The following is a 14,355-nucleotide window of genomic DNA, read 5'->3' on the forward strand; positions in this document are numbered from 1 at the left end:
TTTAGGATGGACTGGTTGGATCTCCTTGCGATCCAAGGGACTCTCAAGACTCTTCTCCAACACCACACTTCAGAAGCATCAATTCTTCAGCGCTCAGCTTGCTTTATGGTCCAACTCTCACATCCATACATGACTACTGGAAAAACCAGAGCTTTGACTAGATGGACCTTAGTTGGCAAAGTAATGTTTCTGCTTTTTAATATGCTGTCTAGGTTGGTCATAACTTTTCTTCCAAGGAGCAAGCATCTTTTAATTTCATGGCTGCAATCACCACCTGCGGTGATTCTGGAGCCCAAAAAAATAAAGTCTCTCACTGTTTCCATTGTTTCCCCATCTATATGCAATGAATTTATGGGACTGTATGCCATGATGTTAGTTTACTGAATGTTGAGCTTTAAGCCAACTTTTTCACTCTCCTCTTTCACTTTCATCAAGAGGCTCTTTAGTGCTTCTTCGCTTTATGCCATCTCTTAGATACCTGAAGAAATCAAAGCATCACTAACAGTAAAGTAAGGTTAAGAGGAAAGTAGGATTAGAGTATTTCTGATATTTATCTTTAATCATCTAATATGTACTTTGCAATTTCAAATTTAAAATCTTTCAAAATTTTTTCTCACATGAAAAAAATGTTTTCCTAGGGGCAGTAAAAAAGAGGATGTAGGTCAGAATTTGATTGAGGATATCCAGCAGTAGTTATGATGGTATTTTTAACTGCCCAAGAATGGTCTGCTTTTAGGCACACCCTTGAGACATTGTCTACCTGACACCTTTTCCACACAGCCATCTATGACCAGTTCAGGCCATAGCTTCCCTCTCTGGCCTGCCACAGCAGTTGTCTACACTGGTCACTTAAAGCCCTCTTCTAAATACTAAGACTTCTTTCATGATTCAGCAGGAGCACCAGACGTCAGTTAGCAGGTCTAGATCCTGCTTCTCATATCACCACTCAGACAAGCATATTTCAGTTAAATGTATTAGCCAGGGGGACATTGGGAAAACAGCGTCCACACTACGGAGATTCACAGAGGCAATTTAACGCACAGGTAGAAGTTGTTAAGACAAACTGGAGATGGTGAGATAGCCAGAGAGTAACAGCAGCAGAAGGCCACTGGCAACAGAGGGGTTGAGGGAAGACAGGGAGACGCTAGTGTACCAGAGAGCAGAAGATGAGACAGGAGGTGCTAAACTGTGATGGGGCTGCCGTGTGGGAGCCCGAACCAACGAGAGAGGGTCTGTCTGGAAAGGATTTGGAACCAACTTCAGAAGAGATGCAGCTACCATCAGAAACACTGCCAGAAGCATATAGCAAGAGGGGAGAAATCCCCTGTTTTTTCTCCCCTGCTGACTTTGCACTTTTCCACCAGCGTCACCCAGTGGCCACATCTGCCTGGAAGCCAGCTGACAAGAACACCTGGAAGATGTAAGCCCCAGTGCTCCATCCAGAGCAGTGGGTGGAGTCAGGGGATGACAGGAAAGATCCTGGCACAGCAAGCCATTCACCTTGTGAACCGTTGAAACTTCCTCAGTCAAATTTCAAAGCAATGCCTTTTTAACTTGCTTTTTAAGAGCATCTGAAAGTATTTAAACAACTTATTGACCAGAGACGTATTAATATGTCTTTTGTTGTTGTTTAGTCACCAAGTCATGTCCAACTCTTTGCAACCCCATGGATTATAGCCCACCAGGCTTCTACCCAAACCTTATTGACTAGAGTGTTTCAATATTCACTTACATAACAAATCGCCAGCCACAGATGTTAGTTTCTGTAAAAATCCCCTGGTCAATAATGTGTTAATTTGTTGATGGGGGGTAAAAATGGAAACTTAGAGAATACTTTGGATTAATATTTTAAAGATTTAAGATATTTGATAATGGAATTTCAACTTCTAGGGAAATAGAAAGTCACAAATATACAAGATATGGGGACAAACATGTAGAACTCAATGTTCATAACACTGGAAGTTAGAAGCAACCTAAGATAGATGTGATATTTTCTGGGCTCTGAAGTAGAAGGGACAGTTTCTGCCTCTTGAGGGTATCGTATTCATTAGAATCAGTCTGCACTAAAGGACCTTGAAAGGAGGATGAAGTGCTATAGCGATCCAGGGTGAGAAGATGGTAAATATTTGCCTTCTTCGGCTTCTAGATAAGCATGCATGGTGTGCATATTATATGAAACACAGAAAAGCTAGGAGGATTTTTTAAAATATCTGTATCCAAATAGGAAAATTCTTCCAGATGAAAACAATAAATTAATCTGCTTTCAAAATTTCAAAGCTCACACAGGAAAGAAAGACTGAGGTTAGGAGGTTAGGAACCTAGGTGGAGTAGCAAGAGGTGACATGTGCGTAATTAGCATACAAGTGCCCTGAGAGTTCATTCCAGTTCTGGTTCTGATTCCAGTGGTGACCCCGTCCAGGCCTCCACCCCAATTTTCTGCTGCTAATAATGAAAACCAGAGCCAGTCCACATACACTGGCTGGGCATTTTGCAAATGAATGAACCAGCTTTCCCAGGATCTGAGGCCCTGTGTGTAACTCACTCCCCAGCCTGCCCACCCCACTGACAACAGTTAGCACAGTCAGACTCCATCATATTGGAATCATGCTTCAAACTTCCTGTAACACTTAAATTAGCTGCCTAGCTTTGCACTTAAGATATCCCCTTGTCTACCCTGAAGTGTCCTAAATGCTTTATCTTTCATGCTCCAAAATGCACTGCCCTTTAAAAAAAAAAAAAAAAAAGCTCACAAAAAATATGAATTGCAGCTTCTTGGCTTCTGTTTGATCGTTTACAATTAGCTTAAACCACCTAACTAAGGAACATGAGTAACATGAGTGAGGAGCTTAGCATATGTTTTAGGCCATAATAGGTGTTTAATACTTTTTTTTAAATTTAATTTTATTTTTAAACTTTACATAATTGTATTAGTTTTGCCAAATATCAAAATGAATCCGCCACATTTTTGTTTTTTAACCTTGTTCCTATGCCTTCAATATGCCCTTGGACCCCAAAGGAAGGTACGATTTACCTTCCCTACAAAATATCTCATTTGTTCGCCCCTTATGTCTTTGCTCATATGTTTTTGCCTGGAATATTCATCCTTGTCCTTCACGTACAGTTCTGTTGTGACTTTAACTGAAATGGGAAAGATACTAAAAAAAAAAAATCCAAGACCATGTTTTCTGTATCGCAAGTCACCAAAACCTTTTGACTTTGAACTGTATCTTTAACTTGTGTTTGTCTCACCCTCCATCTTCAGTGTTTTACCTATCTCTCTGAGACCAAATGTAAAACAATGCTTATGTAAAATGAGAATAGATCTTACAATTAGACAGACATACCTAGGAAGTGCTTGAGACATTTTTGCTACATACTATTGAAAGGAATGTTTCCTTTTCAGCAGGTTGGGACCATTAGCAGGAATGAAAGAAATATCCTAGACAAAGGAAGAACTATTCCAACGCCAGCCTCAAGCTGGAATGTGTTCTAGTCGATTCCCTTTTCTTGCTTAGCAAGCACTGAGCTTCCTGTTTCTGGTTTGGACCTGAAGTGGAGGTTCCCAAATACCAACAGGAAGGTCATACTTGTGGTCTCCCTCCCTTGCTGAAACCCTGCTGAAGCCTGAAGTGCTAGAATTCCACGTGGGTGTCATTTTCTCAAGAGACTTCCAGCTGCAGTTCCCAGACCAGAGGTGGGTCACTGTATGCTCTTAGATCCATAACCATTCTTCCTCTTTTACTTTTCTGAGATTCCATTATTATCTTGCCAAGTATGGGTTCAATAATTAAGAAGAGTTCTTGTGGGGAGGGGGTGGGATTTTTTAAACAGAGAATAGAATCTCAATAAGTGAGTTGTGTTAGATTTCTGCATAAATCTATCCACTTATACACAAATATTGAATACTCATGATATGCTAGTTATTGTCTTCAAAGAGGGGTGTCCTTTCTAATTTTGAGAATCCACTTCTATGAGCTGTAGAGAGGCAGACTTCAGATGTGTAAATCAGATTATTACATAAATTCATTCATTCCACACATGTTTATAAAGACCCTGTGCATACTAAGTAACTGTGGTAGTCACTGGTGTTCCAAAAAGTGCTAACACTTTATCAAGTGCTAACCATATTCTAGATGCTTTTGCATATGTGATCTTAGTTAACTTTCACAACAATTCTGGATAGAATCACCTCTATTTTATATTTAATAAAAGTACAGTTTGGAGAGGTTTTCCAACTTTCACAGAAAACACAGTCAGATCTAAGATTTAAGTCATTACTTGAATATTTATCTACTGATGGACATTTGGATGGCTTCCACCTTGGGTCTGTTCTAAAAAATATTCTTGTTCTTTTGTTGCACATGCAACATTTCTATTTTGGATATACCTAGTAGTAGAATTGCTGGGTTATAGGATATGCATATATTAAGCTATAGTACACATACCAGTTGATAGTTTTTCTCTACATCATTTTTTATAGTATGAATTAATTGATGTGAAGTGAAAATCACTCAGTCGTGTCCAACTCTTTGTGACCCCATGGACTATACAGTCCATAGAATTCTCCAGGCCAGAATACTGGAGTGGGTTGCTGTTCCCTTCTCCAGGGGATCTTATGAATCCAGAGATCGAACCCAGGCCTACCTGTATTGCAGATGTATTCTTTACCAGCTGAGCCACCAAGGAAGCCCAAGAATACTGGAGTGGGTAGCCTATCCCTTCTCCAAGGGATCTTCCAGACCCAGGAATTGAACTGGGGTCTTCTGCATTGCAAGTGAATTCTTTTACCAGCTGAGCTACCAGGGAAGCCCAACTGATGTAGCAAATTGTATTTCACAAGGACAGACACAACAATATGTCCCATCCCACACACTTCTTATATTACAACCTTGATGCTTCCTCCAGCAAGTGGTGTATTCTAGCTCCTTCTGCTTGAAACTGAATGGGTCCCTGTGGCTTCCTTATCAAGGTCTTGTTCAACAGAACAGTCTGCAATTATTGAAATGTGCTGCCTATACAATATCCCATCACTTCATGGCAAATAGATGGGGAAACAGTGGAAACAGTGTTCAGACTTTTTTTTTTTTGGGCTCCAAAATCACTGCAGATGGTGATTGCAGCCATGAAATTAGAAGACGCTTACTCTTTGGAAGGAAAGTTATGACCAACCTAGACAGCATATTAAAAAGCAGAGACATTACTTTGCTAACAAAGGTCTGTCTAGTCAAGGCTATGGTTTTTCCAGTGGTCATGTATGGATGTGAGAGTTGGACTGTGAAGAAAGCTGAGCGCCGAAGAATTGATGCTTTTGAATTGTGGTGTTGGAGATGACTCTTGAGAGTCCCTTGGACTGCAAGGAGAACCAGTCCATTCTAAAGGAGATCAGTCCTGGGTGTTTATTGGAAGGACTGATGCTAAAGCTGAAACTCTAGTACTTTGGCCACCTCATGCGAAGAGTTGACTCATTGGAAAAGACTGATGCTGGGAGGGATTGGGGGCAGGAGGAGAAGGGGACGACAGAGGATGAGATGGCTGGATGGCATCACCAACTCGATGGACTTGAGTCTGAGTGAACTCCGGGAGTTGGTGATGGACAGGGAGGCCTGGTGTGCTGCTATTCATGGGGTTGCAAAGAGTCGGACACGACTGAGCTACTGAACTGAACTGAACTGATACAATATCCACTAGCCATAGTGGATACTTGTAAGGTAGCTAGTATAATTGTAGAACTGAACTTTAGTTTTACAGTTAAATAGACATATATGTTCGCTGGCTGTTGTACTGGATGATGTAGGCTTAGACCAACAGAATATCGTGGAGTTGTTGCTGTGTGATTAATGCCATACAATGTGTTCTTTTGGAACACAGCCACTTTATTATTAAAAAAAATCCCAATTAATTGGGAGTTTCAAGCTGACTGTAGGAAGTATCACATAGAGAAAAACCTAGGATTATGGATCGTAGGCACAGCTGAACTCCCAGTAGCAATCAAACCCAGCTCATCATCCTGAAAATGGGATCTGCAGCTCCCTGATGAGCTGCTCTGCCTGATGCTGAACAGTGCACACAAGCCATCCTTCCTGGTCCCTGCCTGAATTGCAGATTCATAAGCAAATACATGGTTTTGATCCTTTTAAGCCTCAACTACCATCAGCTTACTAAGCTGTATGTCTGGTTGGACTGGGACTGTGGTTATATGCATTTCAGATCTTTGTACTAGAGTCTCCACATTTCTCCTCTTTTTCGATTCTCTTTACAGTATTCTGTATTTTGTAGTGGTAGTATCAGAACTTATCCCTAGACAATGGAATCTTTAGTTGTTCCTTATAGTGTACAGCTCTTACTGACATTTGATCATTTTGCTTATCTTCTGTGAGTCTGGCAATGACCTAGAAATGATGCTTTATCTAGGACCTACTTTTATAAAGCAAAGGAGCACTTTCAGTGACCTTGCCTTTTATAACTCTAAAGCAAGACACGACAACAACCGAAAGAAAAAGCAAACAAGGAAAAAGCCAAAGACATAAAATATAATTTCCTGAGCTGAAAAACAAAAAAACCCAGAATACAGAGGGTGAAATACACCATATACTATATTCCAGGTAAAAATTAAGAAACTAGGAAACCATCTGAACATATTCTGTGAAATTTTAGAAAGGTAAAGATAATGAAAATAATTCTCAATGTAAGGTTGTGATCAGTGAGTTAGGAAGAAACAGTTCATCTCCAGAGGAATGTAAGTAAGCCTGACCAGGACTTTTCCAGAAAATCATGGAATCATGAAGAATGAACTTTATGATTCAACAACTCTATTTTCAAACCATTATGGTAGATGGAGTAAGTATGTGGACATATATTAGAGCAACAGGAAGACATTCTCAGATATCTACAGATTCAGAAAGTAGTTGTTAAGGAGTATGTCTAAAAATATACTTGATGGTATATCACTAAATACATAGGATTAACCTTGATGTCCTATAGACCCATGTTTAAGAACTTGCTCTGTTTCATTCTAGTTGAGAGACCATAAGTCTTTACATTTTTTCATCAATTTCCAGGTTGATGCTACTCTTACGCTCTAGTGCAGTGTGCCAGAACATGACTGAATAAAGTCTTTGACAGTAAAGGGAACTTTGGATGCCTTCTTGTATTCTACAGCATGTGCTTAGTGTCTGGGACATCATAAATGGTGAACGAAGGTAAGATAAATGACAGATTACAGGAACGATTACCAATACAACTACCTGCTTAAAACATATGCTAGCACTCAGAACAAGTTAAGAAAATGATCAAGTCTATGAAAAATATATTGAAATACATATAACACTGAATCGAAGAAACAGGCATAAATATAAAAATAAGACATTAGAATAAACAACCAGGTATATTGAGGTGATAAATATGAGGATCACTGCTTAATCTCATGCAAATGAATTTGAAATTTTGACTATAAAACATAATGTTCTAGAAAATATATGTAATGAAACAAGAGATTAAGAAATTTGTCAAAAGCCATCTCAAAAAGCATCAGCATCAATTTATTTCATAAGTAAATTTTACAAAATATCTAAGGAATGCAATTAAATTGTTTGAAAGCATAAAGGAAGTGAAAGTTTCTAAAAGGTTTTTAACAAATATAGCAAATTTTTGGTAGAAAATGTAATAAAGGCAGAATAATAAAATAAAACTAAAGATGGATTTGCCTAATGGATATTGATGTAAAACTTCTAAAATGAGCTAGCAAATCAAATTCAGCAGCTTATTTAAAGATTGAGAGATACTCTTCAGGAGTAATTCTTTTAATAAATATAATATATCAATATCTTTTCCATATTAATTACAGGTCAACGCAGAAAAACATGTTTGATGCTAACAAAGTGCTTGGTAAAAATGCCAATATCATTATAGATTAACAAATTTGTATAATACTTAATTAGCAATGTGCCTAATACTGAAACATAAAAATGTTTCCATTAAATAAAGAAATAAGACAGGGATGTTGATTATCACTCCTTTAACCTAAAATTCTGTGGGAAATACTTTCCAATGATTTGAGAATGATAAATATGAGATTATAGAAGTTCTAACATAGAAGTAAAAATTTAATTTACAAATACCTAGATAATTGTATAACCTTGTAAAACCCAAAACCAACTGGGAAAACTGTTGTGAATGAAGGAATAATTTAGTAAGAAAAATTTAAAAACTGATATTGAAAATGCTGTTGGCTTTATTTTGTTCAAATAAGATGTACTTATGTTAAAGAAAAACCAGTTACTAAGTAAATACCCAGAGATAGGGGTGAGTAGGAATGTATTAGATTTACGTGAATAAACTTTCAAGTGCTCTAATAAAAAGGACACCAAAAATGAAAAAAAAATTTTAAGTGATCTAAGAAAGATTAAAATACATTTTGAATGGGAATTAATGCCCAGTTCTATTTAAAATAATACAATACTGTAAGGATTCTAATTTACCCTCTCTTAATGTATAAATTGCATGTGATCCCAATAAAATTACCAATAGAATTATTTTTTATAAAACTAGGCATGATAGGTCTATAGTCAGGTAATGATTAGGCAGAAAATTTTGTAGAATATAAAGGAACAAACTACATTTTTACATTTTACAAAGCTTCTGTAAGAGCTTGGTACTTTTACATTGTATATAAATAAAGAAACAAGATAGAGTCTTGACAAAGATTCAAATAATGTGGATATTTAGATTATGGTGATATCAGCATTTTAAATCAGTGTGTTAAAGGCAGAATAATCAATAAATGATGTTGGGACAATCTACTGAGAAAAGAACAAATTATCTCATACAAAATTTAGCACTTTCCTGAGAAAGAAAAGTGAAAAATAAAGGAATCAGAACCCTTGACTTCAGACTATACTACAAAGCTACAGTAATCAAAGGCAGTATGGTTCAGGCACAAAAGCAGAAATACAGATCAATGGAACAGGATAAAAAGTCCAGAAATGAACCCACACACCTACGGTCAATTAATCTTCTTGACAAAGGAGACAAGAATATACAACAGAGATAAGACAGTCTCTTCAATAAGTGGTTCTGGGAAAATTGGACAGTTGCATGTATTAATAGAAGAATGAAACTAGAACATTCTAACATCATACACAAACTCAAAATGGATCAAAAGCCTAAATGAAGGCTGAATACTATAAAACTCTTAAAGGAAAACAGAACACTCTCTGACATAAATCACAACGTCTTTTTGAATGGACCTTGTAGCTTAATGAAACTAAAAACAAAAATAATCAAATAGGACCAAATTAAACTTAAAAGCTTTTCACATCAAAGGAAACCACCAACAAAATGGAAAGACAACCAATAGAATGGGAGAAAATATTTGCAAACAAAGCACCCAAAAAGGGATTAGTCCCCAAAATCACCTCATGCAGCTCTATGTAAAGAAAACAAACAAGCAAACAAAACCCAATAAAGAATGGACAGAAATTCTAAATAGACATTTCGCCAAAGAAGATATACAGATGGCAAAAAAGCACATGAAAAGATGTTCAACACTGCTAATTATTAGAGAAATGCAAATCAAAATTACAATGAGATATCATTTCACGCCAGTTCAGGATGGTCATCATCAAAAAGTCTACAACCATAAGTAACTGGGAATGGTATGGAGAAAAGGGAACCCTGCTGCATTGTCAGTGGGACTGAAAATTGCTACAGCCATTATGGAGAACAGTATGGAAGTTTCTTAAAAAACTAAAAATAGAACTACTATATAATTTAGCAATCCCACTCCTAGGCATATGTCCGGAGAAAACCATAATTTGAAAACATACATGTACTCCAGTGTTCATAGCAGCACCATCTACAATAGCCAGGACATGGAAGGAAGCTAAATGTCCACTGGAGGAATGGATAGAGAAGATATGGTATATATATGCAATGTAATATTACGTGGCCATGAAAAAGAAATATTGCCCTTTGCCACAAGGATAGACTTAGAGGTGATTATACTAAAAAGTTAATTAAGTCAGACAGAGAAAGATAAATATTATATAATATCTTACACACTACTATACATAGAATAATAATCAACAGGGACCTATGGTATAGCAAAAGGAATACTATTCAATATTCTGTAGTAATCCATATGGGAAAAAAAATGGAAAAAGAATGGATATATATATAAAACTGAATCACTTGGCTGTACATGTGAAACTAACACAGCACTGTAAATCAACTACAGTATACAATAAAACTTAAAAAATCCCAAATTTATCATTTATAGAAATTTACCAATAATTTAGTATGCAGATTTTTGTACTTAACAGCAGTCACATTTTTCTAAGCAAAGTATTTAATTCAGAAGTTCCAAGACATTGATGAATATAACTTCATAAAAATTTGAAATTCTACTTGGCAAGAATACTAAATAAAATCAGTATAATATAAACAACTTGGGAAATACTTGTAGCAAATATGATAGGTGAAAATGCATAAATTTCTTAAAATTCTTACAAATCAATTAACGAAAGACACTAGCTCTATATAAAATGGACAAAGGCACAAATGTTCAATATATATTTTTAATTTGTATTTATTTTTCTAAAGATGTTAACTTCCCTCAAATCAGAGAGGTATAATGAAACAAAAATTATTTTTTTTTACAGAGTAGATATAATAAAATATTTTTGGTTTTTGTGAGACTATATTAAACAACATTCTCTCTCCCAAACTATTGTTGGGAACATTAATTAGCATAATCTTCTTGGAGGGCGACTTGACAGTATTTCCTAATATTCTTAAAACACAATTTATTTTAAAGTGCACGTATCATTTAACAACTTCACTTTCATCCTGCAGGCAATCAGCACATGTCAAAGGAACACACGTGAATCAGTTCTAATGAAGTGGATGAACCTAGAGCCTATTAACAGAGTGGAGTAAGTCAGAAAGAGAAAAACAAATATTGTATATTAATGCATATGTATGGAATCTAGAAAGATGATGAACCTATTTGTAAGACAGCAATGGAAAAATAGACATCGAGAACAGATTTGTGGACACAATGGAGGAAGGAAAGGGTGGGCTAAATTGAGAGAGTAATATGGAAACACATTACCATATGTAAAATAGGCCATGGGAATTTATTGTATGAAGCAGGAAGCTCAAACTGGTGCTCTGTGACAATGGGAAGTCATAGAGGGATGGGATGGGGTGGGAGGGAGGTTCAAGTGGGAGGGGACATAAATATGCCTATGGCTAATTCATGTTGATAAATGACAGAAACCTGCAAAACCCTGTAAAACAATTATCTTCCAAATAAAAATTAAGTTTTAAAAATGTGTATAAATATACATAATACAGTTGAAAAGAATATTTTTTGATAGACACAAACAACTGCTAACTATGATTGCTCTAGAAAGGGACTGAGTGCTGGATGCAAAATTCATTATCCTTCTACAGGTATTTTTACTCCTTGATATGTTTGCCAACATACATGTTCCTCATTTTTTTTTACTTCAAAACAGAAACTAGTTATTAAAGAAAAAAAGTTCTACCTCCTCAAAAATATCTCCCAACTTAGACTGACAGAGTATTAGAAATTCTCTCTATGAATCAGACTTTGGGAAATTCCATGATCTGCTTCAAAGGCACTGTTAGAAAAAAATCCATGAAATCTCAGACTTAGCACCTACTGGTGAACGTCACATAGTAGCCACTTGTGTTTTCTTGCTCTGTGTCCAAAACTAACCAGGTCTGTCAGGAACACCCCCTACAGTGAGCCTTCTCTGTGCTTCCCTTTATGGAGCTTATCGCTTTATATGCCCTAAAGACGCTTTGTAAGTCTCTAATCCACTTCATCGGAGAAGGCAATGGCACCCCACTCCAGTACTCTTGCCTGGAAAATCCCACGGACGAGGGAGCCTGGTGGGCTGCAGTCCATGGGGTTGCGAAGAGTCAGGGACAACTGAGCGACTTCAGTTTCACTTTTCACTTTCATGCATTGGAGAAGGAAATGGCAACCCACTCCAGTGTTCTTGCCTGGAGAATCCCAGGGATGGGGGAGCCTTATGGGCTGCCATCTATGGGGTCGCACAGCGTTGGACACAACTGAAGCGACTTAGCAGCAGCAGCAGCAGCAATCTGCTTCGTATCTGATTTATCTCTCCAGCCCCCACGGAATATCTCTTAATATTTTTTTACATTGTAAACTTTCCATAAATATCTTAATGAAAATGTAAATTAAAATTTTATTTTTAAAATTAAATTCAATGTAAGGCATGAAAGGTACTCTTGTAGCACTGCCTAGCACTTACCATGACCTACGCAGTGTTCTAAGCACTTTACATATATCTGTAATATGTAACATACATTGTTATTCTATATATTATATGTGACAATATATATATATTTACCCAGGTCGTACAGATAGAGATAGGATTTGAATCCATGCAGTCTGGCTCCATTGTGCACATGTTCTTAACCAATGCCCATCACCCCTTCCTGTCCTCAACCCTCTTTAATCAACCTAGATTCCGCAATCCATAATTACATTCCTTCCTTCATAAAGAGATTCATCCTTCTGGCCTTTCTTGCTCTCCTGTTCTCTCTGGACAAAACTCTACTCTGGTCAAGCCCAACTCGACTGTCTTCTCAACATCTACCCAGAAAAGACAAAGGGGCAGGATACATACACACAGCCTTGCTCATGGATCACAATTTCCATTTATAACCCAGAACTCCAAGAGGGGCCTTTTTTTCCCACCCTGCAATCCTACTGTGTCCAGGTCTTATCACTCTTTTGCTGTCCTAGAGGGCTGTATACCCCATTTTGTTCCTTACGCCCTTCTGGCCCCACCCTCCCTGGGAGCTGATGACTTTGCTTCTTATTCTCTAAGAAAAATGTTCACAGGGGCTAGGTTGTTAACATAAAACTATGCAGAATTAGGAGTAGTGCATAATAGGGAATGATGGGGACTAAAGCTGCCTGCCAAATCCAAAGCGATGGGAATGGTTAAATGCTCTCAGATCCAGGCTAGTGTAGTCAGAAAGTGTGGCCTTTTCAAGAGAATTTGAAAATTCATACTTTGATGTAAATTTTCCTGATTTTAAATATCTAGTGAACAAAAAAAAGTTTTAGCAACCTAGGAAATACCTTATAAACACCCCTTCCCCAAAGTTCATAACTCTGTAAAGAAATATGAATCAAGAAGAATCAGTCAGTATTTTAATATAATTTCAAAGAAGGCAACCAGATTTCTAAGAACAGTTTCAATTTGAGCTACCATTCATTCTCAAGAACTTTCTCTTTCAACTTCTACAATCAGTTCATGGTCCTGGAAGGAATTTAGGTCTATCTTAAACTTGAAAAAATATTATTTTTAATGTTGTGAGTATAGAGAAACCATGGGAGATAGTGTAGAACCCTGGAGCTAGTAGCAGGATTGTTCTCACTGATTGGGTACATTACAGAACACCTATAAATTTATAATTTTGTGAGCTGATACTTTTTCTTCCAGGAACAGCCAGTCTTGAAGCTTAGGAGCAAGTTAAGAGAATAAATTTTTCTTAGCTCATTTTTCTCCCTCCCACATTAGCAAAGCCCAGTTGGAATTCAGAGGGCAAGGCACATCACTAATGTGATCCTTACATGCTGGCCTACCAGGGCACAGAACAGGGTGGATAAGAGTGGGGGGGTGGGCTTGGGGAGGAAAATGGAAGTTCAGGCAAAACTCCACCATAAGTCTTATAGAATAGCTACTATTCCTATTCTCTTTTTATATTGAGAAAACAGACGGGTTTAATGACTTACTCAAAATCACAAACACGAATTGATAGAAATGGCTGAGCTTCATAACTCTAAAGCCTAAAAGCATTTTTCTGTCCTGTTTCTTCACCATGAAATTCTCTACTATATGTAAAATTTGAAAAAAAAATAAATCACTTAAAGAATTCAATCTGGTCTACATGTTAAATGAATTACTTATTTAGAAGAACTGATATAGCAGGAAGCTTCAGATTTACACATTCAATACATATTTACTGAGTGTCTGTGATGCTGTGTTCAAGGGTGAACAGGATATAATGTCCCTTCTTTCAGAGATAAATCTTAGAATCTAGCACAAGACAGTAAAGAAACAATATAAATACATAAGTAGAATTTTTTAATTAAATAATAAGTGCTGTAAAAAAAAATTCCTAAATAAAGCACCATTGCAGAACAAGAGGTCAGACTATAGTCCACCGGCACAATCCAGCCTACCACCTGGGTTTGTATGGTCTGTGATCTAAGAAAGGCTTTCACATTTTTTTCAATTGTTGGAAAAATATCAAAAATAGAGTGATACTTTGTGACACAAAAAA

At 36.9% G+C, this 14,355-nt stretch overlaps 1 long non-coding RNA gene across 1 annotated transcript; it reads left to right on the top strand.

The window, feature by feature from the left end:
- The first annotated feature begins 2,918 nt into the window (after nt 1–2,918).
- Nucleotides 2,919–11,176, top strand: LOC139186799 (uncharacterized). The gene is made up of 3 exons (XR_011570408.1): nt 2,919–3,694; nt 7,059–7,199; nt 10,852–11,176. It is a non-coding gene; the product is annotated as an uncharacterized lncRNA (long non-coding RNA).
- The last annotated feature ends 3,179 nt before the right edge of the window (nt 11,177–14,355 follow it).

Source organism: Bos indicus, chromosome 14, assembly GCF_029378745.1.
Source record: "Bos indicus isolate NIAB-ARS_2022 breed Sahiwal x Tharparkar chromosome 14, NIAB-ARS_B.indTharparkar_mat_pri_1.0, whole genome shotgun sequence".
NCBI lineage: Eukaryota > Metazoa > Chordata > Mammalia > Artiodactyla > Bovidae > Bos > Bos indicus.